Below are 25,987 nucleotides of genomic sequence, written 5' to 3' on the forward strand. Positions count from 1 at the left end.
GTGGAAAGGACTGATGTAAACTGCTGCCTGGGATTACAGCTGCCTTTAGTCGGCAATGGGACGTGTCTGCCTGTGACCTCTCCACCTTTGCCCAGGCGTGGTGCACAGGAGGGACAGATGAACGGGGAGTGGGATGGGTTAAATAAACAAGAGAGGGGGGACTAAGGAAGTAAATGCAGAGGTTTGCCAATTTTTACATATATATGTTGTAATGAAATTGAAGGCAACATTCCTCCTGCGAATTAGTGTTGCCACGGCACTGCACAAACTACAGCTGTAGGAAAAATTCAGGAAAAGTAATCAGCAGCACAATTAAGCAATCTGCCATAATGACAGAACACAACATTAGGGTAGAATAATCAGAAACATATATACTTTTCCCGTCTTGATTTTCATTTCCCACCCAATGATTTGCTTTTGCAGAGTATATATAAAGTGATGCTTGATAAAAATGCCCGTATTTGTCTGCTACAGCTTGCAGATCTTGCTCCAGTGAGGATGCTCATGTTAATTCTTGCCAAGCACTTGCAGCTAATGTTATTTTTACGATATTTTTTTTGAAACCCCAGTGTTTGACCTGCTTTAATCCTAATTTTGCCACCTTGTGTGTCTCATGTAAACCCCTTTAACTTAAAGGGTCCAACTCCTTTAACTGGAAACTGTCATTCCAGACAAGAAAGCCTGGGGCTGAGGCCCCCGTGTTTCTGCCAGCCATCCCACCCCAGGAAGCAGAGCAGGGAGATGGTTCACACAGTGCTCCTGCAGCCTCCAGCTCCTGCTCAGGAAACGAAAACACCTACACCTGTGAGCAGACAAGGGGAGAATGGGCCTGACCTGCTTCAGCTGCACAGGCTGTGTTCCCAGAGCTCCCCAAGGCTTTAAGAGCCTATGCGGAAGGTAAGCTCCCCTCCGAGGGGGTGGTTTGGAAGGGGAGAGGAGAATGTAGCCCCTGAGAAAGGGGTCTTGTATGTTTCAGCTTTCTGCCAGTTATGGATGAAGGCTGCTTAGGTTGAAGAGAAGGCAAGAGGGAAGCTCTTGTGCCACTGTGGGGAGGTAGGTCTTCTCCTTGGGTTCTGCACAGGGGGGCTTGCTGGCTGCTAGAAGGGGCTGCCCTGACAAACTGGGAGAGGGGCAGTTTTGGTAGAGCCAGGAGTGATGTGTGTGCCCTGGGAGGCCGCAGGGGTTGGCAGCGGGGCTCAGTGGGTTTTGCGGTGCTGCTTCCCAGATGGCTAAGTGCTGGCAGTGATGTTACTGGAGAAGACTTCCCCTGTGGGGTGGGAGCACTGTGGTGGTGGTGCAGGGCCCTGGAGATCTGCTCCATGGGCTGTGGCTAGGAGAGGGAGCGTGTTCTTCCAGGGTGGTGAAGCATGTGGGATTGCTGCTGAAGGTATTTGGATGGAGTGTGCTCAATGCGTGCTTTGTGCAGTAGGGCCATGCTGATGCTCTGTTGTCCTTCCACATTTGTTTCTTCCCTGACATTCACAGGTGGAACTTTTGCTTATTAGTGCCTCTTATGGAAACAGCTTGCTGGTCCTAGAGGTTCGTGGGAGGTGGCTCAAGTTTGTAACCTCTGGTGTGAGGGACGAACTCGAGTGTTTGAATTTACTTCTGGCTGCCAAAAACTTTGTTTGTATTGGAAATAAACCAGAGAACGTAAATATGTTCCATTGATAAATCTTTGTAAGTACAGTCCTCTGGTTTGCATTCTACATAACCTAATGAATGACAACTATAAAGTTATGTATTTTAGGAATTAAAATCTAATGATAATGAGATAAGAGCAGCTGGAAACATGGTACTTTCATAACCTGGAAAGCCTTTTTTTGCCTTAAGGAATAAGTGTAGGATTCAAACCTTTCAAAACCTCCAAGACTGAGGAGTCCAGTGTCCACTGATGTGCAGGAGGATGTGGGTTCCAGCTCCTTTAGGCTCTAATAAAAATCTCAGTGCCACTTCAACCAGTTTCTGATATTAGCTTTTGCATGGCCAATACAGATCAATGTTAGTGGTCAGGTTATGCTATCACTCAAGTGGTGAAAAGCCGTGTAACCACTACCCCTTCCAGAGCTCTCATGAGTTCAGCGCTGCTGCTATTCTGCATGTTCCTTTTTCATCTGTGAGACTGTCTTACAAACATGCATGCAGACACGTGCAGAGCTGTTCCTCCTTCTCCCGTGTGCCCATGTAAGTGGAAATCATCCGGAGCACCATGTCCAGGGAGCAGAGATACGTTTGCAAAGCTCACTCACAAAATCCCAAACCATGGAGGAATGCTGGGTTAATTTTTCATCTGCGTATCAGCTGAAAGTAATGTATACCCCAAATTAATGCAGACAATGCCGAGTCTGGTCTGCAGGCCCGCTGTATTTTTGAATTCTTTTCTACTAAAACTCAATAAAAACATGGGGGTGGAAGGTGCTGCTGGGAATTTGCTTTTTGTTCTGCTTAAGTGCTGTATTTCTCAGCAGTCTTCAAGTTTCTCAGCATGAAGATATTGTTACATCGGAGCTACTGTGGGTTTAACACAATTCTGAATTTGCAGGCAAATGGATGTATTGTGTTGGGGCTTATCCACAGAGGACTGTGAAACTACAAATTACAGCCCAGCTGCACTCTCTTATCTGGATTCTCTTTTTTTCCCCCTCACGTGCCTGAGTCCTCCCATGTTCACAAGTAGAAGGCGCAAAGAGGAACAAGAGTGAGAAAAAGAGACATAGGCCCAAAGTCAAGAGGGATGCTGACAGTGCAGAAACCCTGCCTATGTCTGTGGATGCTGCATTCGAATGCAATGGGGTGGCTGGTGGCTTTTTTAAGCTGGATGGAGCTACAGTGTTTTTCATTAGCAAAGGATGCAATGCCTCTGGATTTAGTGGTTTTTGTGACTGCCTGGGGACTTTTTCCTGTAACTCCCTAGAAAACCGAGGCAGGCAGATTAGTATTCAACAAATCCACTGAAGGTTTCTCCACCAAGAAGGAAGACGGGGCTTTTCTTTTGAGTAACTAAATATAACAGTAAAACAGGGAATCTACCCATTTAACTTTATCAGCTGTTCTTCATCCTCATTCCTCTTCCTTGAAGGGAATGGTAAACCACCATCAGGTTCTTATGGGACAGGCAGGGAGGTACTTGCACTTCATAACAGTTTGAGACAAGGCTTTACCACCTCTTCCTAGCCCCAGACAGGTCTTGCCTACCTTGTCATCACTATGCCACACGCATGGCCAGGTGATGTACCAGAGCCCTGTGTCTGCAGGCACAGGGAGACAGCACTGGAACAACATCTGTCTGGGCAGAGGTGCGTCTACTATCTGGGACAAGCTCTTGGCCGCCATTCTTTAAAGCAAGGGGCTGTATTACCTGATTTCAGTGACACTCTGGACACCTGCTAGCCAGTAATAGGGTGAAAACTCAATGACCCCATGGTAATATTGTTATATTTATTTGCTTCCTTCCAAATGGCTGTGGATGTGCAGGATGCTGACAAATGGGACCTGAACTCATGCATTTACTTGACCAGGAAATAAATATATCAGAGTGATAGTACTTCTTTGGGCTCTTTTGAGACTTGGGAGTCACTGACAGCTCTGTTTGCTGGCTCAGTTTTAGCAGCAGAAATGTCCATGTGTTCTGTCAAAGCACTTTACTTGTGACAGGCAAAGTGCTGCCCTGCGCTGGAAAACCATTCAGAGCAAATAAATGCATTAGTTCAATGCAGAGTATCTTATATTTGATACACACCACTTCCTAATCACTTTACTGAACATCTGGATTGCCTTGAAATAAAACCAGTGCTGACGTCATCTTCAATTTGGACATGGGTTCCATTTCTGAAGCCTATTTCCAGGAGAGCAGCTCTTGGGTCCTGGTATCGTTTGGGTTGGGTGCTACAGGTCTAATCTAGAGTAAACAAAATTAAGGGTTGCTTTGGTATCAAAGAACAGAAAGGAGTACACAGGAGCCAGCTGAGCCCTTTGGTACTTGTAGTCCAAATTGTAGAATCATATTAAAAAGTGCAGATGTACTAAGGAGTGGAGATTTTTCATGTCTTTGAAACGCATGAAAAGGGTCTGTGCTTCTTTCTCTTAGCAAAGTACCCAGTACAGGTGTGTCCTGGCAGAATAAATGAGAATAACTAATTGCGACTGTTAACGTGGTGTACTAGAGGCTGAAATTAAACCCATTGTGTTGGTAAAAGACGTGAAAGAGCACACAGCATGCAAAGACAGTGGCTGCTCTGTGTGAGCGACTGAAAGCGAGAGCAAGGAGGATGACATAATGAACAAGAGATGCGTTCGCATCGCTGCAAGTTGGGCTCGGCTGAACAACAGCAAGAACTATTTGCAACATCCTTTTGTCAACATCTGTTTGTCTTTGAGTCCATGAAAGTGGAACAAATCTCATTAACTGTTTTTTTTTCCTTGTGTTGAGATTTTTCAGGATTGTTTCTGTTATTTTGGCAGCCAAAATCATGCTGGAATGTTTCACCTTCTTTTTTTCTTCCCAAGTTTTTGAGCCGAGTTTTTCAGTTGAGGTTTGTCACATAACTCATGAGGTTTTACTTCTGCTGCTAGCCAAATCATAATCCTTATAAGCCTTTTGTTGTTTTGTTGTTTGTTTTCTTTCGTTAAAGCTCCAGCTTCTGAAATCATTAGAATGCATGAGCATCTCTACTTCTGCTGTCATGTGTTTGTTTTTCCTGGAGTTTCTAGCACTGAGAACTGTGGAGAAACTTTTGGGTGTCATCTGAAAGATGAAAAACGGAATTCATCAGATTTATTTTCTTTTTTTTTTTCTTTTTTTTTTTTTTTTAAATACCAGTTAGATAATTTTTGGAAACAATGACTCATGATTTTGGGTGTTTAGATTTGGCAACACTGTAGTTCTCCCTGCCACTCCCCCGTGACCAGAAGCGTTGGAAGAAGCCATGTGGGGCTTGTCCCTGTGGACAAGTTGCAGCAGAGAGAGCTGGGGTGTGAATTCACAGTGCCCTACTTACATTGCACAGATTCCACATGTGGATGAGAACTGCGCAGTACCTGCCCTTCGGAAGTGTTCTCAGGGCATGCCTCTGTGCAAGTAACATACAGCGTACAGTTTGGAGGCCCTAGAGCTAAGAGCAATGTGCTCCAGCTCATGGGCCAAAGGTGGCACAGCCACTTTGTGCTTGAAACTGCACTTATTAGCATGGGCACAGCTCCAAGGCAAGGCTGCTGTGCAGATACAGAGCACCTCCTGGCCACACTGTGCCATGCTGTTGTAATGGGTGGGATGCCTTCTGGGTGCTCTGAGTAATGCTGAGCATCCTCAGCTCAGCCACGGGCTGGCTTCTTTTAAAATGCATCCTCTGTATCTCAAGGGTGAGCTGGATGGCTGGTCCACTTTCTGAGTCTGTTGGAGGGGAAAAGGGTGAGGGCCTGTGGCTCTGGAGCTGGGCTTAGCACACAGGAAAGGCAGGCGTGCTTCGCAGCAACCAATGGCCATGCAGGGAAAGCAATGACACCTGCAGAGGAATTCCTGAGGCTTGGCTGATTTGGTTTAACGTTGAAATCTGTAAGCTCCCCATATCCAGATTGCTGTGAGCATGTGTTGGCTTTTTGGAGCCACAGGGCAGGCATCAGTGGGATGGAGAAACTCTTCTGTGCCCAGTGGGGGACACGTCATATTAGCTTGGAGCAACCTTGAGAGAGCAGTTTCAAGTCCCTTTGACATTGGGGTAGACCTGCTGAAGGGGACAGGGGGGAAAAAGTCACTTGGGAATAATCCAGCCTATGATCTATGAAGAGCCGTGGGGTACTTGCTGCATCCAAGGCCAATTTCTAGTACCTAGACAGGAAAAGCAGCTGCTGGGTTAGTACCTGGGAGCCCAAGCTGGTGCTGCTCAAGCAGCTCCTCTGGCAGGGCAGGAGGGAAGGAGCCCCCCAGAAAGGGTGCTCTGCCATAGGGAAGCCAGGATGCTGCAGGGCGGCTGGGAGTGGGCTGAGGTCTCTGCCCCTCAGGAAGCTGCAAGAGGTTTGTGTGTTTTCCAAAGCAGCAGAGACAGGATGCTGAGGGGTGGGAGAGAGACAGATTTCCTTCTGCTGTGAATAGACTGGGGGTGGGGGATGGCGGCTCTGGTTTAACCCTTGCCTGTTCTTTTCATCTCCAAAATGAAATGCTGCCTTAGGAAACTATTCCAAGAAACTGCAGAAATTAAAAGGCACAAAAAGTACAGGGTTGCTGGCACCAGGGTGATGCCATGAGTTTTATTACCCCAGTTCTTTCACCCTCAGGCTCGTCTCCCTGGCTCTGGCATTGATTTTTTACTTTGAAGTTTGTTTGTTCAGTGGCAGTGCTGTGACCAAAACGAATAATGGCCATGCCAAGGGAGAGGCTATGGGATGTTACCTTCCGTCAGATAGAAGCAGCTCATGGGAGACAATCCAGGTTTGGGTGCTGTAACAAATCTCCCTCAATAGCATGAAAAAGATGGGATTCATTTGTCTCTTACGTCAGGGGTAAGGAAAAAGTATTTTAGGAGTAGCTCCTGAAACAGGTCCCACTCACGTTCAACAGTGATGGCCTTTCTGCATCTATTGCAAAGTCATTAATGGAACAACCTAGAGGAAGTGGAGGAAAGCCCAATACCCTCAATCCCCACCCCCATCACCTAATCCAAGCCCTTGGAAATGCTGTGGAAACAGGACCTGCATGAAGTCCTTTAGGGTGCGAGTACGTAAAGATATTTGGGAAGGGTACCTGGTACAAGGGAAGCTTGGGAAAACTACTTTGTTTATTGCATTCAAGTCTCCCAGAGCAGTGGAGAGTCCACATGGCTGAAAGTTGGCAGCTGGGCTGCAGGTGTGGTGAAAGAGCTGTGTTTTCTAAACACACTAAATACTTATTGCTGTGGCCTTTTGTAGATAAAGATCAGCTTTGTGTTTAAAAGAAATTATAGCAAAAGTGCTTGTATCTGGGAGGATGCTTCCAGGTCGGGCTTGTGGAATTGAACTTCATAAACAAACTATTTGATGTGATTAGTCAAGGCAGAGGCTTGATGGAAATGTGCCTCTGACTCTCACGGTATCGGGGTGGAAGCTGTAACGTGTTCGCCAGAGAGCTGCCCTGTGTAGGAATAAACAGCCAGAAGGTTCTTGGGTGTGAGGTTTCCCATTTAAATAACTTCTCCTCTCTGAAAAACCCACAGCAGAAATAATAATCCTCCTGCAAGCCTGAAATTCTGCTGAGATTCAAAACAGTGTCTCTGCTCTGTAGACGTTTGATGTGCAAAGATGGCAGAGAGCACTTGTGAACCACTGAGAGCCAAAGAACTTGTAGCAAAACATCTGGTCTCTAGGCTGGCCAGATAAAGAAAGCTTTCGGTAGCTCTGATAATGTTTCTGCCCTACGGTTGTGCTAATTTCACCAGGAAAAACAGTCCCTCTACCGACCTCATTCAGTTTTACAAAGTTTGAAGGTTGGAATATAAAGATACCAACCTGCTTGTGCCTATGGTAAATGCGACTTAAAAACAACAACCCAAAACCAAAGCAAGCAAACAAACAAAGCCCAACCAAACCCCCTTATAAATAAAACAGAAAAGCTGAATGTGTCGATTATGAGATAGGCAAAAAATGCCAAAAGCAAAATGGAAAACATGTGAAGTCTGAAATGGAGGGGATGGCAGGGCAAGCTGACCTGCTCCAAGAAATGAAAACACTTCCTTGTGCCAAGCATGCTCTGTGTGTGAGCTGAGTTTGCTCAGCCTCAAGCTGATGACAGCTTTTGCTGTGTTTGACAAAGCAAGTAACGCAAGAGGGAAGATGATTCTCTACTAGGAGAAATTATTCTTCTCTTTTTTCTTTTCCTTCCAACTGGGCTATCAGGTCCCTGCCTGGTATCAGAGCTCATTCGCAAACTGGGCAAGGTTAGACAAGCCATTTCACTACAACTGAGATGTCCAAGGATTCAATGAAAGACTGTTTTCTGCTGTGTCGTGATTGTTTGCTGGGGGTAAAACCGTATGTTTAGTGGGAGATTCGGCCCTCCCAGGTGAGATTAGCTATGCTTTGGTGCTCCCAGCAGCTGACAAGGGGGCAATGGTGGGAGAACATGAAACATGCTGTTGCCTAAAAGCAGAAGGGTGTTGAAAGCCTTGCAGGCAAACTTCTATCTGCAGTGCTCTTGGTTTTGTCTGCATGGTCTGTGGCAGGTAGACCTGGGCTTGCTCTGTGTGTCCTCCGGAAGCTGGGCAGCACGGTGCTGAGGTCTCACATCATTGCGTGATCCCTGAGAGCTGATAGCATGGGCAGAGGCAATGATGTGTAGAAATGCTCCAGAGGTGGATGTGGGGGAGATGAGGGAGACATGGCTGAGGATGCCCCCTTGGCTCAGGGGCTGTGAGGAGAATGCAATGGGTGTGTGGGACCATCCATCCAGGTACATCCCTCCCTTCAATGACTGCTGTCGGTCCCATCTGCTCCAGCCTCCTCTGCTCCAGGGCTCGAGCCAGAGTTCCTACCCCATTCAATTGCTCCAATTAGTGCTGTGGTTTGTTTTTCTTTATTAAGAAGGTTGCTTGAGACCTACCTGGTTTTGAGTCCAGCCCCCTTTAATCTGTCCCTACCATCATTTCAGGTTAACTGAGTTTCCTGCCCAGCAGCTCCTTCGGCAAATTAGAGAGAACCAGGGAGACACTGTCAATAAGCTTTCCACAATATAGATTTTGTCCAGTGGAGCCTGAATAAATTGGGTCATGCTGCCATATGCAATCCATGCACTTGAGGTTTGACCTAGCTCCTGTGAAAACTGCTGGGCAGGGACTTGTCTGGGAGCTGGACTGGTGCTATGGCTGAGGCAGCTGGATTTTGAAAGAGCAGGGGTGTGGAGCTGTGCCCTTCATTTTTGTGGACCAGTTTCATTTGTACGGGAAGATGGATGTCTTCCTGTGGAAGCTTTTGTCTGTGCTGCACTGTGTCTCGAACAATGTTGCCAAGGTACGTTGGGCCTGCGGTAGGTAGCTATTTTGTGATTAGATGTTGAAATCAAATCAGTTCAACCGTTGTACAAGTTCAGAAGAAAATGCATTTATTTCACCTGAAACTTCATTGCAACGGCTGTGAGTTTGTCATCTTCTGCATGACATTGGCCTAAGGTCTGAGAATTTCCCACCAAATGACTTCCCATGGCCCTGGACATACAAAGTCATCTGTTTTGGATGAGCCAGGATTATTCTGCTTAGCTCTTTCGGGCAGTTGGATGTTAACTCTGCAAGTGGTGGTGATGGGCCAATGTGGCTACTGCCATGTCCCAATTCATACTTGCAGCACAGAAAAGAAGATGCTAACAGGCGAGACTCCTCTTTTGAAAAGAGGCTTTAAATGATGTCAAGAACCACCACAATGATATGGTTTTTACATAAATAATAATTAATTACATGTAAAACAGGCTTTCCCCCACCCCTTCCATTAGTACCGTCTTTGCTAAGCTCTCTGTCTTGTTTCTGTCCGCTCACTTTGACTAGTTGAATGGCAGCAGACATCATTTGCAATGCTAACGTCAGATACGGGTCAAAACGGACAAGGAAAACACAACCCGGGGTTTTATCAATGCAATAACAACCAATTCTGTCTAGAGATGGCAGTGTACCGGGGTTTAACCTCTTCACTGCCACAGAGCAAGAACCACCAGGAATTTACTTTTCTGGTCTCCTCTTCTGCTGTTTCTAACTTATTTCAGCCCTTTGCTTCTCATGGCCACTCTTTTTTTTTCCTCCTCTCTCTTCTTCCTGGTGTTTACTAGAGCATCTGGTATTGTTTATCTCCCAAGACACAGGAGACTGCTGTTTTCATAGATATGTAACTAGAGTAAAAGCTTTGATCTTTGTTGATGCTGGACTTTTTGGATTAAAAAAGGAGTCATAATAGTGGAAAAAATAAGATGAAATAATATTTCAGCATAGTACTCTTTTGAGACAGCATCAACAGAAAATCCTGCACAGGGGAAGTTGCAATAACAGTGTCTCCTTCACAAGGAATGCTTCACTTATGGGGAGAGCAGAGCAGGGAGTGAGGAGACCATCTCGCTGAGGTGGGACAGGTTGGAAGCTGAGAGCGTAGCATGTCCTCATGGGGATTTCTGCAGCAGCAGTTTGAACAGTCCCAGAAATACCAACAAGATGTGAGAAACCTGTTTCTATCTCTGCTTGCTTCCAGTGCTGTCTTCCAGGAAGGGCACAGAAGGAGCTGCTCTGACCTTCAGCAGTGTCAAGATTACATATGACCTAGGTTTTGAAGCCTCTATGGAGTAAAGACTGTCCTTGGAAGTCAGAAGAGGAGATAGTGTTCTGCATTTGGTCTCTTGCTCTAGAGAAGTACATGGGTTTTCTACAGCAGCTTCAAAGATGCTGAGACTGGGTTAATTAGAAGTTGTCAAGATACAGCAAGAAGAGGTGCTGTCATTGCAGAGATGTAGAAAGCGTTGCAGAAATCTGGTAGCAAAAGGCAGGCAGGTGTCTGCTATCTGCAGAAGTGAATGCAGGCCTACAGTGCTTACAGCAAAACTCTTGTTGCCTTCCCTGGGGACTAGGCACTGTCCCAGGCCTGCAACCAGGTCAGCTATGCTGTAAGCAGGCATGCAAAATCCGGATGGCTGCTGGTTTCTTAGCAAGAATATATTCAGTTGCTAATATTGTAAAAGGTTTCTGGTATTTTTTTACAGCAATAGGATTTTACGTAATTCTGGGATTTTAAGCTAAATGCCTTACTTTGGGTGCTGTGTACTCCAGTTTCCATCCCTGCCCTCCTGCTAGGTAAGGTGTAAACCTGACAGAAACCTCTCCAAACTCCTCAGGAGGGAATGTTTTATGGAACCCCTCCCTTTGGGAAGGCAGTGAGCTGTCAAAAAGGAGCTCAGCCTGTAACTTTAAGTATGCAATGAACCAGGCTAATAAATTACATCATATTAACTCAGGATAGGTCTGTGGCTCCCTGTCACAGTGCAGGACATCAAGCCAGAGGCACACAGTCGCTCTCTCCTAACCTTTGCACCTCCTCCCACTAACCAGGGAACTGGTTCTGGAAAAGACCTGCCCTGTGACGTCCTGCAAACCAAAGGGTAAAATATTAATAAGCCAAAGAGGAGCTGAGAGGTTTCAATGGGGCTCCATCACAGCGCAGCCATTGGGGAGAGTGCTGCTGGCCTCGGCACAAGGCGATGGCAAACAGGGCTCTGCATGGAACATCTCGCCCAACCTTTTTACATTTGCATGCAAAAAATGCAGATTCAGCAGCACCAAAACGGTTTGTGCACACATGCCAAACTTGTCATTTATAAAAACTCAAAAAAGCTCTGACAAATGCTGAAGCTGTTAGTTTTGACACTTCTGACATGAAACACTTTGATTTCTCATTTTGAAACTACTTTGTGTTCAAAATGTCCTTTAATTTTATTTTCAAGCAAAGGGTGTGTGTGTGCGTGTGTGTGTGTCTTCTTTTCTTATTCCCCCCCAAAAAAAAAATCAAAATTGAAATGAAATCTTCGGCTTGACTCAAAATGAAATTGTTCTTGGATTTCTGGTTTCACCAGGTTGTTTTACTTAGATGTTTGTGTTTGGCTTTGAGTCACTTCTTCCTTTCCTCCCCCAAATTTGCCAGTTGGTTTATCAAGAGCCGCAGTGAACATCAGCCCCTCCGCAGGGGCACAGCTGGCACAGTACAGTGTTTTTTTCATGGCTGTCAGTTGCACAAACAAGGAGCGTTGCTTGTGCTTTGCAGGAGATTGAGTTCATTTTCTATCTGGCTGGGATAAATAATCAACAGGGATTTTTGTTTTTGTTTTGCCGTGGAGGATTTCCTTACGTTATCTGTTTAAACATTGCCTTACGTTTTAGGGACGTGAATGATCATTCCTGTGCTTCTGAGCTCTCCCTCTTGGCTCGGGAGCCGGAGGTTCGGGAGACACCTGGCATTGTTGACAGAGCACTGAACTTGAACGCCTCTCACTGTGACAGGGCAAGCCCAAATATTTTGGGAAGAGTCCTTGTTATGTTACGACAGGGGTTGGTAGCACTGATGCTGGGGATGGGGTTTGCTTCAGCACTGGGCTGATTACTGCTGTATTATTGGAGGAACAGCATGAACTTTGGCAGGCGGGCTGCTGTGAGGCAGGAGGATTGGACTTGGGCATTTCTTATTTGTAGGATGGGCTGAAGGTCTTCCAAAAGATGCTGGGCCTCGAAAGAGGCCAAGAATAGGAGGCCCTGAAAGATGTTTTTCTATGGGCGAGGAAGTGGAAAAATTAAGCTCTTTTGCAAGAGTACAAATGTTAAGTGTAGTCTCTATCTGTGGACAAACATCTGGGGAAGAGCTTGTATTAAAATACCTTTTTAATCATATTTTCCATGCCTAAAGGCATTGTTTGCTTCCCACAGTGTACACCTTCCATCCTCTACTGGCTCCCTTCTCCAGCCCATCTCCTCTCCTGAAGACAGGCTGCATCTTGGTAGTGCTTTGTGTATCTTCAGTACCGGACCAGTGTCCAGCTTGCAGTGTTTAACTGGTCATAGACATTCTTGTGGTGGTTGCCAATTCACGTTCAGCATGTAATTATATTCAGGAAGCAATAGGAATTAAATGACATTAATTTCCATGAATATTCATTTAAAAATCTCTACCAAATTCAGGCAGATTAATAGTCCGATGCAAATACAACGGCTATTCATTGCCCCCACAGGAAAAGGAAATATGTATTGGCTGGCAGCTGGGGACAAATGCTACAGAAAATTGGGAAATCTGCTACAGAAAAGTTACCTCTGTGTGTCTTCTGATACAGAGGTGCTTGGAGGGAAGCCTAGAGACATAAAGAAGATTAGTGTGGGTATGGACATGGGCAGCCCTTCTTGTTCACTGAGGAACCTGAAAGAGTCTGGAGTGAATCTTAAACTCACGTCTCTGCACTACCAATGTAAATTCAAAGCAACTCCGGCTGCAGTGGAGCTCCACTGGACTCACAACAGAGCCAAGTGCAGTTTATTTTGTGTCTGATCCTGCTGCCCTGTGCACGAAGCCAGTCTCCAGCCTGTTCTCCCTGGATCACACTGCCAGGGCAGAACAACAACTTGTCTTCCCTGTGAGCTGCAGTGAGCCTGGCACTGGCCCTTGGGGTGGCCACAGGGCAGCCCTGTCCTACAGGTACCGCATGCTTCCTCCCTACTGCTCCAGCTCATCTTCTGGGCCAGAACACGGCTTCCACTGTGACCAGGCAAAGCCAAAAAGTATAATAACAAAACACATGAGGGGTGTGAGAGCATTTGCAAAGTAAGCATCAAAGACTGTGATGCTGAAAAAACTTCCAACTTTATAGAGATAATACAAAACAATATTCAAGTTAAAAAATTATCTGGGTCTGGTAACAACCCTTATCTTGGAGAACTTATTTATGCATTTCCTTTTGTCAGACTTGACACCTTGACAAGCCAACTCGAGACCTTAGCATTACTTTTATCTTGTTATGGGATTTCCCCAATTGGAGCATGGATCCTGCTTCCACTAAAGTTGGTGGTAAATGTTGCCAACAGCAGTGAGCTCAGCCTCTAAACTGGAGGTTTATGCCTTTCAAAATAACCCCTCACCAAGTCAACCCTTCCCACCCTTGAAGTTATCTGAGCAAAAGAAACATCTGGTGTGATTCACCTTGTGTGATGTGCAGAGCTCCTGCCTTTTTGAGGGGTGTCTGTGCCAGATTGCCTGGCTCCACATGCAAGGAGAGGGAGTGTGGAGAACAGCAACTAGTAACTTCCCCAAACAGGTTTTGTCTTGAGCTATAGTACAAGAGTACTCTCAGGTTCTCCTTTCCTAAGCACTGTGAGAGCATTTGGCTTATTTAAAACGAAGTCAGAAAATCATTTCCCTTTAGTACGTCCACCAACTTTCTGTGACAGTACACAGTGAGCATCTCAACTTTTCATGCCTGATGTTAAAGAGTAACAGCTGAAGACCTACAAGGGGTTGGTTTGCACCTATGCAGGACTGTGCAGTGACACAGGCCTATCCATGCAGCTTGGTGATGCACTCTCCAAAGCCTCATAATCCAATGACTAAAGCGGAAAGGACTCTGAAGCCTGGCTCCTGGGACATCGGAGGTGGGGCATTACAGTAGCTTGGAAAACATTCTGCCTTTAAAACAAGTAACACCTATAATTATGGAGGCGTCATCACCTTCATCACTTTTTTTTTAGCTAACAAGCTGCAGTTGTAGCCTGTTTACACCCTTGCCAACCTGCGCCAAGCATTTGCTCTTGGGATAGGTTCTGCTGGTGGTGGGAATATCAAGCATCTTTCTCCAGGCACTTGTAAACCAATACACCAGTAAACAGCTCGAGTACAATTGGCAGCTACATTGGCGGAGGGGAGAGAGAAGTCCCACTGCTGGTACTGTCTGTGGAATTAATCATGTTTTACAGAGCTCATGTACTGGTTTAGATTTGCAAAGTTAAAAACAGGAGGCAAAGAAGTTTCCAATAAACATTTATTCCAGGGTGAAATGTAAAAGAAGCATCTTTTAGGAGAGGAACGTTTAAGGGGGGATGTTTTTTAAGAAGGCTCTTTTAATAGGTTTATCTCCTCTTTCTTCCTACTGAAGAAGATGAACCATGAAATCGAAACAACAGAAGCTTAAGGTGACGGTGAAGTTCAGTTTTTAAAGCTGGGGATCCCTGTCCTTCCCCCCCAGTCCCACAAATCCCATGTTTTCCAGGATTACTTCGATCAGGAGAACGGCGAGGGGCCTGAAGGGAGCACTTCGGGGGGCTCCCGAAGTACCGAGCCACATCGGCTTCGCGAATATTTATCTGCAGCGATTCTCCCCCTCGTAATTATTTAAAATACAATGAATTAGGCGTAAGTGCCTCGCCATGACTCTAATTCCAGGTGTTAATTTCTACCGGGGCAGTCCCCGCGCTGATGCGCCGCCTCTGCCGACAGGTGGCGCCGCAACCCCGGCCCTGCGCTGGGAGCAGCCCGCGGGGCGGCGGGACCGGGACGAACGGCAACAGGGATGGGCCGGGACCAGCACCTGGGAACGGAGGGGTACGGGCACGGGTCGGGCTGAGACCGCGGGGGGGGGGGGGGGGGACACAGCGCAGGGGAAGGGCCGCGCCGTGGCTCCCCACACGGTACCAGTTCGCTGCCTTGTATCGCTTCAAGCGGTGTTCAAACCCCCTCCAGCCCGGGAGCTTTGAGTCGGTCCTGCGGGAAACCGAACGCGATCGCCCTCCAAAATAAACTAAACACAAAGGAAGGAGAATCCGGGCTCTCGCCGGTCCCCGCGGGCGGAAGCAAAGAGTTTTACCCCGAACAAAGTCGGCCGCTGGTAACTCCGAGGCCACCCGCTGCCTCCTGCCCTGCGGCGCCCCGGGCTCCATCCCCGCGGGGTGCGGGCCATCCCCAGCCCCGCCGGGGATCCCGGCCTGCCTGCACTGCGACAGCGGACCAGGGCACCGGCAAGGGCAGGGGGCACCCCGGCGGGGCCCGCTCCTCCCGTGCAGCCTCCGAGCCGTCCGGCCCCGCGGCCGCCGGCTGCTCCTTACCGTGGCCGAGCCCATCGGCGGCATTAAACTTTCCTGTGCCGGGTGCCGGGACCGCGCGGGTCCCCCAGCCCCGGCTCTCGCCCCATCCCGGCCTCCCCTCTGCGGACGCTACCCTGGCCCCTCCACGGGAGCCCGGACTGCGCGGCCAGGACCGCAGCCGCCCCGTGCATCCCCCGCCATGAGGACCCGTGGCCGGGGTAGCCCCGCGGAGCGCCACCTCGGGCGGGTCACTCCCGCTCAGCGGCCGGTGCGCGCCGCTGCGCGCCCGCGCAGTGTTTCAAAGCAGTGTTTGCGCCAAAAGCGGCGTGCGCTCCGGGAGGGGTGTGGGGGGAAGAGCAGGCAGAGCCCGCGTCTCGTCTCCGCGCAGGTAAGGCGGGCTCCGCGGTCACCCGCGGAAGGCCCTCCTTGGTCTCCCTCATCCCCCAGCAACGCGGACCTGACACCCCCTTCCTCGGCACGCCTGGACCGCGGAAAAGTTACTCGGTGTGCGCGGCGCTGCCCTCCGCTGCCGGGGCGACCCCATCCCGCTTGCCCCCTCGCTGAACTCCTCCCGGCGGCGCGCAGCACCGCGCAGCGCGCTCCGCGGCCACTTTCTCTTCCCCGCGGCGCGGAGCTGCCCCGCCTCCCCCGACCCGCCCCCCCCCCCACCCCCCCCCCCCTTTCCCGAGGCCGGCTTCCGCGCAGCTCCGCACCGGCGGGGCTCCCCCCCGCGCCCCTCCGCGCCCCCCCCCGCCCCGCGCTGCTGGTTTGATTTATTTTTGATGCTTCTCTCCCCTGCACCCAGCCTTGTTTACCCAGCAGGTGGATGTGACGTCAGAGACTGACAACAGCAAAAAATAACAACATCTCCCTCCGCGGGGGTGTCGCGGCCGCCCCCCGGCCCTCCCTCCGCGGGCGGCGGCGCGGGGCTGCGCGGGGCGGGGAGGGGGGGCGCGGGGCGGCGCGGGGCGGGGGCGCGGCGGGGCGGCGTGCGGGGCCCCGCGGGCGCGGCGCCGAGCGGAGGGCTCTATTGTTATTTACCGAGCGGCGGAGCACGCCGCCGCGCCGCCCGGGCTTCGGCGTGCCGGAGGGACGGGAGGGAGGGACGGGACGGAGAGGCAAAGCCCCGCGCCGGGGCCGCGCCGTGCTGGGCAGCGGCAGGCCGAGTCCTGCGGGTGAGTCCGGCGCCCCCCGACACTTTCCCCGCTCCTCCGGGGTTGTTGCACTTTTCCCCCCCGCCGGCCCCACGTGCCCGGCCACCCCCCCTTTACCTTCCTCCCCCCCTTCACCCCGCGACCGCCGGCAGCGCGGTAGCTGGGGGCGGGGGGGGGGGGGGCAGCGGCGGTGCGCGGGTGCGGAACCCCCTCCCCAGAGTGCGGAGCCGCTGCCCGCCCACTTTGGAAACTTCCCCCCCCCCCCCCCCCCCCAGTCCCCCGCGCTGCGCGCACCCTCCGCGGACTGTGGGATGCGGCGTCTCCCGCCCTCCCCGCGCCTTCCTCGTGCTTTCCGCCGGGTCCCCCAGCGCCGCCGCGCAAGGGGCGCGCACGCCCCAACTTCAGCACTCGGGGCAAGAAGTTGCGGCGGGGCCGCGCCCCCCTCCCACCTACCCACCCCCCCCCCGCCCCCCCCTCGCCGGGCCCGACCGCCCTTCTCCCCTCTGCTCCGGGCACCTGTTGCCGCTTTCCACCCGCGCAGTCCTTCCGCAGTTGCGGAGCTCCGCGCATCCCCCCCCCACCCCTGGGTCCCGCTGCGCCCATCCCCCTCCCCCCCCCCCTCTTTTTTTTTTTTTGAGACGAAGTGTTTTAATAAACATCAGCGCCTCCCCAGCCCGGCGCAACTTGTAGCTGCGCGGGTGCGGACCGCGCATCCCTCACGTGTTCGTTCCTCCGCGCGTGTGTGTGTGTGTCCGTGTGTCCCCATCCCCGCGCAGACCCGCGGTGCGGAGTCTCGGGACGGAGCCCCGCGGCTCGCTGCCCGCCGCGGAGCCGCCGGTGCCCGGTAAGTAGGGCCACGCCGCGCTGCGCCCCTCGCACCTGCCGCTCCGCGCCGCTCCGCGCAGCCCAGCCCGCCTCCCCGGGTGCGCGCTGCAGGCGGCGTCCGAGCGGCGTGTCCGCGCCTCCCGCCTCCATCCCCGCCCCGCCGGTGCTCTGTCTTTCGGGGTTTTTTTTATTCCCTGAAAAAAAGCCGGTGGCGGCTGCGCGGGCAGCGCTGCGCGGGGCGCATCATCCACACACCCCCCTTTCCCCCGCGCAGCTCCTAACGATCCGGCGGCCCCGGCGCGGAGAGCATCGCCGGGCTGGCTGCGGAGCGAGCCTGCCTCCTGCCACTTCGCTGTAATGATTTTAATTGCGTGGGTTTGCTTTGAGCGAACTAAACCGAGTGAGACTGCGGCTTTATTTTTATTCTTTTTCCCCCTTTCCCCCCCTCCCCCGATCTCCCCCCAAGGCTGGCAGCAGCAGCGCTCAGACCTCCCGTACCCACCCGAGGTATCTGCGAGCCGCTTCTCTAGAGAAGCTGGAGCCCAACTTCTGTGCTCAGAAGTTTTAAGGTTTCGTTTTTAGTAACTGTTCTTTGAGTGAGTAATGTATGTGTACCGCTCGCAGCGTGTCTGCCCAACGCAGGCGGCTGATTTCTGGGGTGCTGGATGGTTGTAACTGTTAAAGCAATTCTCTAAACTGTATTTCCTTCCCATATAGTTTTTCAAAACCTGGGTTTTACCTGCTCTGACCAAACGCTGCTGTCACTATTGACAGCTTCTTAATTAGACAAAAGTTTCAGGAATGTCGTCGAAGAAACTTGAGCTGTTCATCCACGGTTTGCTTTAATGCTGCGGCCGAGGGAGAAATAGGCATTTCACTCCATCGAGTTGTATTTTTACAGCTTCTGTTACTGCTGAGCAGCTCCTGCTTCTCGTAAGTTTGAGAGAGCCTGAAATAATTCGAGTTCTCAGAGAAGCGAGTGTAGGCAAGGAGGCACCGTGCATCTCCACAGCCAGATTTGGGGGAAGCCGGGGAAATCGGGGCTGCTGGTTTCAATTTGTCTCCTTTTTTTTCCCCCTCTGCACATTTTATTTGAACTATCTCCCAAGCATGTTGAATGGACCAGGGCGCTGGGGGAGGAAGCTCTTCACTAGTTACCATTCAAAAGGTGTCGGCTAAAATCTCATTGCGAGAAGGTATTGTAGCTTTAACATCTTGCATTGGCAGCATTCTTCCCCCTTAGTCTTTGGATTAGTCATTGTATGAGAGACAGGAAAAAAAAATCACTTTTTTTTTTTTCCTCTGGAAAAAGTAAAGTAAACAGCCTCCAACAAGTGAACCTTGACAACCCAGATTAAGGAAGGCAGGAGAGATCAAACAAAGCTGCTGCTGGGCTGTTGTCAGGAGCTGCCTCACTGAAAGCTCTGGACTATTCGATCAGGCAGCAAGGCTATATGTTCACTTATGCAGAAATGGACCATTACAAATGCTGATCTTTGTTGTGAAACCAAAGGATAACTTGGAGAAAATAACTGCAATCTCAAACGAGGCTTTTCTGGTGCTCTGGTTTTGACGACAAACTTCAGGTTTTTTGTGCATGGGCTGGGTTTTGAGTTTGGCTTTTTTCTGACTCTTTATTTGAAGGGATAGTGGTTTGGAGCACGCCGTATCCACTTTCAGAGAGACTTAGGTTTGATTTTATTTATGCTCCCTGGAGCTGCAGGGAAGGCGGCGTTTCAATAGTGTAATGTTGAACACCGTTAAAGTTCTGTGGAATTCAGCTTTTATTTCTGGATCTCTGAATTGTAAGGAAACGTGGATTATATTTTTTTTCCCCTCTGTGTGTAAGTGCTGTGCTGATGTATAATAGAGGAGTTTGGTGGTGATTAAGCATCGTGTGTAGTATGGCTGCGTTCCTGAAGTTTAGAAAACTTGTAGTATCTTTGCTTCAAACATATCACTAACCGGTCAGGATGGCACCTTGGTTTTGATACAAGAGGATTTTTGCAGAGCTGTGTGTAACTTCTCTTCATGGCTATGTGAGAGAGACTTACTGTGTAGGGTTTTGTGGGGTTTTTGTGGAAATAGCAGTAAAAAGCATTAAGAGATACTTGATTTTACTTCAACAAACATTTAGGATTTAAGTATTAATCAGACTTGCCCAGTGGGAGTTAGGTTATTTTTGTTGTTTGACACTTTCACGTTTGTATTCAGAAACTTCACTGCAAACTCTATGAATGTGCCACCTCTTTCGTTGCTTTAAAGTATTCCAAAACAATGGGAATATCTATTATTAAGAAATACATAGAGCTGAGGAAAAGGCTATTGCCCTAGACCAAGTGCACATCTACTGAGGAATTCAGAAATCCCAAACCTTTTTGCATAAGTATTTCTTTAATTAGCAGTGCACATCACACAATAAGTACTTTATACTTTTTATAAGGTAAGGTTTCATAACTGTCCTGCATAACTTATTATAAAGCCTGTAGATTTTTATGGTATATACTTTAATTAGACAATAAAAAGTATGTGTGTTAAACAGGCACACGTATGCTATTAAGCCATTTTGGGTAATGGGTAGTGTTTTTTAACATCTATAAACATTTTCTGCTTAAATCAGTTCCACCGGTGGTGGTAACGCAACTGGTTTTTGTACGGGCAAGAGAAGGAGCAGGAAAGTTGAGCAGAGAATTATGCATTGGGCATTACTGCGCAGCATATGCTGCAATATGCTTTACACTTGGAGTGGATCACCTTTTTTAAGAGCTAAAATTTGCATGATCATCCTTGGTATGATATACTGTAAACATTTGTAGCTCCAGAATTATTCCTGTTTCACAGCATTGTAAAAATTAGGGAAAAGGCTGGTAGTAAAAAGGCAAATTTATGGATTGCAGCCTAGCGTTTAGTATTCGTACTGCTTGTGGTCATTTATGTTGAGAGATTGAACCGGATAATGTAATTCCTTTTGTGAACTATCTGTTGAGCATGTATTTGTATATCAAATGAAATAACATATGCACACACATATGTAGGATATGTATGTAAAATACAGTTATTTCTGCAAGGCTGTCCAGTTATTTATAGGGCATAATGATACTTCTGTCATCTTAAATTTTCTGTGAGAAGCTTTAATAAATTTAAATAGATTATATGCTGTCAGAAAATAGTATAAATTTTGTTTACGATTCACTTGCTTTAAGGTACTTATACTAAAGAAGCTCATTTAACCCCAAGACTGAGTAGCATTAAGTGGTGAGAGGAGTCTGCTGAAGAGCTGCTACTGCCCTTTGCTCCTGTGATAATCTTAAATTACTACGATTTAATTGCAACTTCAAGACACTGAGCTGAAATATTTTTATGCAGCTGAGTCGGGGCTGAGGATGGTGTAGGGAGGTTTCACAAGGATTTCTCTTCGGAGGCAGCGTTTGTTCAGGCCTTTCCTACCCTTGGGAGGGCATCCAGCTCAGCATCGTGTGTGTGCCTGGACACGGCGCTGGGAGGAAGCTTTGGTGGTGGATTCCCACCCTGGGGGGAGCAGGATCAGGCCCTGCAGTAGCCAGGCAGCTCAGGTGCACGAGTGTTTTGTTTGCTGTTAATTTTTAAGCTTATCTTTGAATTAAACAGCACGTTGTAATTATTCCTCAAGTGAGCCTTGCTATCAAGTTGCTTCCTGGAGCTTCTCCCTGTAAGTCTCCACTGGGGAGGGAGGGTGGGACGGGGCTGGTGGCTTGAGGCAAAGACCAGGGGGTGGTCAGTAGAATGGGGACATGGGTGGCACCCTGCTTTGGGCATACAGCCCACTAGCTGATGGGTATGGCATGGTCCCCAGCGGTGAGCCCAGGGCGCAGTGAGCTGCTCTGCCTGTGCAGGGCCTGATCCAGCACGTGCTGCCTTCACCCAGTCCTTCTGCTGACATCACTGCCTGCAGGTTTGGCTTTTGGTCTGTGTCACTAACTCATATCACTCAAACTTTTTCTCCCCCCCTCTTCCCCCCCCCCTTGCTACGTATAGTAGCATGTTTTCACACCCAGTGAGCAATTCAGCGCAGATATGATACGCAATAGGAATCAGAAAGCATTTGCTAAGTGGAATTTCTAAACGTCGTGCACTAGGGATCAGCAGCGTCTTTGTGACTGTTCTTAGAGGTCCTGGCAACCAAACTTTATTCAAATGCTTAGAAAGGTAGGGCCAGGCTCGGAGTCCTTGACTTCATGCCATTGAGGACACGCGTAAGTGCTTGGCTGCACTAGAGCACAGCAGTGTTGAAATTGTGAGTCTTGAGTGTTTTTCTGTTGGCCAAATCCTCGTCAGATGTCTCGTTGCAATAGGAAGCGAAGAAGATCTTGTGTGTGCTCGAACTGCTTGCTTCTGCACTGACAAAACGCTGCTCGCAGCCTGCTGCTCTCTCAAACTATCGTGCCGTTTGATTCCCGCTGCTCGCGGTGCGTTGGGAATTGCAGCTACTGTAGGTAACAAGGTGATGCCAGTGTTTAACAGGGGGGAAAAAGTAGGATGGAATAAATCATGCAGTCATTAGAGTAAAAACTTAATTGTGGGAACTGTAGTCTTTTAATTTAAGAAAATACAGATTTCATTTGGGGCTGCAGAGGAATCAAGCTGTTCTATATTGAGGAGATCAGATATTTGTTGGTTGGGATGTCTGGAGTGTTTTAACACGTGCTCTTTTTTCTTACTTCAGCACTGGAGGTACCAAGTCAGAGAAGCTGCTGGCTCTGCTCGCATGCAGTCTTCTTTGCAAATACGCTCTAGGGTTTTGTCTTTCTCTTCTGCTGGCACCGATCTCTTCCATGCATGCAAGTGAGCAGGCTTATGTCTAATGGCTGTTTGTATGTGGCAAGTATCCAGAATAATCTTGATAACTTTTTGTTCAGTGCCATCCTGAAAATCAAGATAGTCTTCTATGGAAATTGAGCGAAGGGAAGAGCATGGGCAAAATCAGTTTCTCTCCAAGAAGCATTTGGTACCTGAGGAGGACTAAATAATTTTTCTCCTCTCGTTGACCCTCCCTGTGCTGTTTTTAAAACATCTCCACTTTAGTGCCTTGAAATTGCAATTAAGTTGTAGTAATTTAAGGTTATTACGAGAGTGCAAAGGGCAGTAGAAGCTCTTTGGAAGTCTCATCTCAACATTTAATGCTACTCAGTCAGGGGGTTAAATGAGTTTCCTCAATGTGAGTACTTAAAGTAACCAAATCGTAAACAAAATTTATACTATATTCTGACAACTAATAATCTATTTAAATTACATTAAAGTATGTGTGCGAAAATTTAATTAAAGACAGAAATGCTGTCAAGCCCTGTAAATATCTTGACAGATCTACTGACATGGAACCCAGATCGTAAAATATTTACATACATCTGATAGGCTGTGGTGTGTCTGGAAGTGCTATTCTGGAACTAATTGTGGGCATTTTTCCTCCCAGTTCGGCGTTCGGTTGCAATGGTCTGGGAAAGCGACACAAATAAATACCCAGGATGTTTTATTCGGGTGATTCTCCAGTGTATTGTTTACTGCTAATCGCTCTCTGTACAATACTTGTCACTGTTGTGTTTTATTAGAAGTGCCTATTTCCTCAATAAGGTGGTTTAGCGCTGCTGCTCATTATGAGGCACGCTGAAAGCATGGGTTCCTTGTGTGATGCTGTGTAGTACTTGCAGTATGGCAGCGCTTGGATGTGCAATCTCTAAGTCAACTTTCTTCTGGGTGCCTGGCCCGGAGTGCATGCTGCAGGGTCTCTTGCACTGTTTAGTCTGTTGACTGAATTGATTTTTCAGGTAAAAAGTGCTTACAGTCTTTTTTCCGAATTTTTGGAATGTTTATGGAAGCGTTTCTTCAAGTACTGTATGTGTGGTGGCTGCGTGGGACCCTTCCTGCTGGTGCAGCCGTACAGGTATTCCCTTTGTGGTACATGGTCAGGGAAGCAGAATGTTTTGCCATGGATAAAACTGAGTCTGGCTGAAACTTCAGCCAAACTTTGGTCCTTCTTAAAATCCACCCACTGGGATTCTGCACGTGGCCAAAGTTTTGCTGGGAATGTGCAGGATGAGCCGCATTTTCCCATCATCCGGTCATCGGTTGGGGCAGACTCCTACTATTCCTTGGCTGGGGTGCACACTCCTGGAGCTGTAGGGTTACGGAAGGAGGATGAGGATTTGGGCATGGAGAGCAGGATGCGCTGGGAGCGTGGTGCTGTGAGCACTGGCCGGGCTGGGTGCTGAGCACTGACAGCCTGACAGAAGGTGGCACAGTTAGGCAGGTTGGCTGGAGCCTCTAACGGCATCGTTAGTTTTCCCCTCTTTGCCAGACATTTCCTTTCATGTTGGATCTGAGTTTTAGCTGTACTTCCCGATCAGTCTTGTCATCTTGTTGCTAACAATTAGGGTCAAGTGTCTTTCCTTGGGCTCTCTCTGCAGCCTTCGTGTCGGTCTCCCTCCCCCAGCATTCAGCCTAAGCTGTTTGTTCATTAATTAGGAGATCGGGCATATTAGCACATCAGTAAACCGGAGTAGTCAGACTTCCCAAGGCATCTCGGGAAACCCTCTCCGGTTTTATGTGACCGGACATGCACTATTGCTGATTTAGATAGCGGAGCCGATGATGCCAAAGTATTGTTAAGAGAGAGATAAATAGAGGGAGCACAGCAGTAAGCAGAATGTCATGTCTCTATTAAAAAGCTTGTGATAAAGGAAGATAAAATGGCGAGGGGGGATTCAGAGCAGCCGCTAAACATCTGATCACAAAAATCGATGCCCATTTCCCCCTTTCTGCAGAACACTTGCTCGCAGGAGTAATGTCTGAGCCTGGATTTGATTGCGGCGAGCAGTGGAGCCCTGAAAGGACTTTTGTTATTGCCAATAAAGACGGCCAGGGGTTCTCAGGGATTCAGGAGCTGTCTGAGCCGGGATTCAAACGTCCCTCCCTGGTTCCCTTTGAAGTGGCTGCCCCTCTTCTGCAGCCACGCAGCGTTCCCGGGATGCTGATGAAGTTGTTCCAGGCTCGCGCCGGGGCTCATTGCTCTGTGCTGCCTTGTGCCTTGATTTCCCTGGTGCTGCAGCCACCTGCGTTCCTGTCCGGAGGTTGGTCCTTGGCTGCACGGCAGAATAAACAGCGATGCAGATTGTTGTGTGTTAGAGCCTTGCAGAGGCTGCTCTGCAGAAGTGAAAATGTAACTGACGAAAAAGAAATCGGTGGTTGCAGCAGGCGAGAGGGGAGTGGTATTAGTTCTACCATTTCTGTAATGAAACCTGCAGTAAAACGTTAAATCCTCGCAGCCTTGTTTGCTGAAAGAATGATAATCGTTCCATTAAGGAGGATTAAGTAATTAACTGATACTTCTTAGGAACCAGTGTCAGGCTTAAAAAGCATCTTCCCAGTGTTGTGCAACGAGCATGAGGTTTATGTTCTCTTTCTGCCTTTGGAGAGCTGGGAGGTGAACGTGAGTGGGACCTCTTCCCAAGAAACTTCTGGGAATGCCAGGGGAGCAGAAATAAGTGGGTTTTTTTTTGCAGCTAAAATGTGCTATTCTAATAGTCTTTTCGTTGCAATGTTGTCTTTTTATGACTCTTGTCAGCTGGGCCCTTTGCAAGCTGTGTTTCAGGAGTAGTCTGTTTGGGATTAAGAACTTAAAACCTTCTCTAAGTGTTCATCTTGGTGCCTGAGTTTTTTAGTCTTTATTTTCATAATAGTTTTTATGTTGCAATAGGAACCTTGCTGGCAATGAGTCATGAACTCCATCTTCCATGAACTTCATGACGGAGTTTTGTTAGCCGGTCAGGCAGCTCGCTTTGCTCATCCGGCCCAGTTCCCACGTTTGGAAAGAAAAATTCCATTGAAATCGATGGTGTAAATCCTCCTTTCCTCCTGTGGCAGAGCTCCCCATAAAAGCAGTGGCAGTGGAGAGTGTTGTGGGGCATCGCGGAGCAGCTCCTGGCATTTGGCTGTTTGGAAGATGTTGAGGCTGGATTTGGCTGGGAATAGCCAGGTCTGGGGAAGGATAGGGCTGGCAAGGCTTTTGATGTTGACTGATGCTCGAGTCAGAAGTGCATTTTGGAGAGGGAGATGGAGGAGCAGGTGGGCAAAAGAGAGCAATGGCAATATTTCTCCTTGTTTCACTTTTGAGTGATCAGATTGAAGGACCTGAATGGTGAGAGGTGCAGGGGCTGGGGAAGCATCTGTGTGAGCCCTTCTGCATCCTGTCCTCCCGAGCTCACTGCTTTTCTTCCAGGGCTTGATGCATTTATTTTTTTTGCCTTGACAGAGATCATAGAATTTGGCATTAACCTCATCAAATCGCTGCCTTTTCTCATATAATGGCCCCAATTTCTAGTATTGCAGGTAGTGATACTGGAACTATACCCAAACCGAGATTTTCTGTGAGTGAAATGAATTCTGCCCAGCAAATAGCATAATAGTGGCACCAAATGCGTTAGTATTGATACTTTC

The 25,987-nt window shown here is 48.7% G+C and overlaps 1 protein-coding gene and 1 long non-coding RNA gene across 7 annotated transcripts in view; both read left to right on the top strand.

Moving 5' to 3' along the window:
• The first annotated feature begins 923 nt into the window (after positions 1–923).
• On the top strand, positions 924–14,566 carry LOC136018066 (uncharacterized). Its single transcript, XR_010614215.1, has 2 exons — positions 924–1,053; positions 12,408–14,566. It is a non-coding gene; the product is annotated as an uncharacterized LOC136018066 (long non-coding RNA).
• Positions 14,567–16,597: 2,031 nt separating this feature from the next.
• The window catches only part of FOXP1 (forkhead box P1), a 386,150-nt gene continuing 376,760 nt past the window's right edge, over positions 16,598–25,987 (top strand). For 2 of the 6 annotated variants that reach the window (XM_065686923.1, XM_065686924.1), the window contains exon 1: positions 16,599–16,717. The gene's annotated coding sequence lies outside the window, so the exon portion shown is untranslated. Of the gene's footprint in view, positions 16,718–17,445; positions 17,541–25,987 lie in introns of those variants that run through there. The other 4 variants (XM_065686908.1, XM_065686906.1, XM_065686928.1 and 1 more) reach the window with 3 other exon arrangements.

This window comes from Lathamus discolor, chromosome 7 (genome assembly GCF_037157495.1).
Source record: "Lathamus discolor isolate bLatDis1 chromosome 7, bLatDis1.hap1, whole genome shotgun sequence".
Classification (NCBI taxonomy): Eukaryota; Metazoa; Chordata; class Aves; order Psittaciformes; family Psittacidae; genus Lathamus; species Lathamus discolor.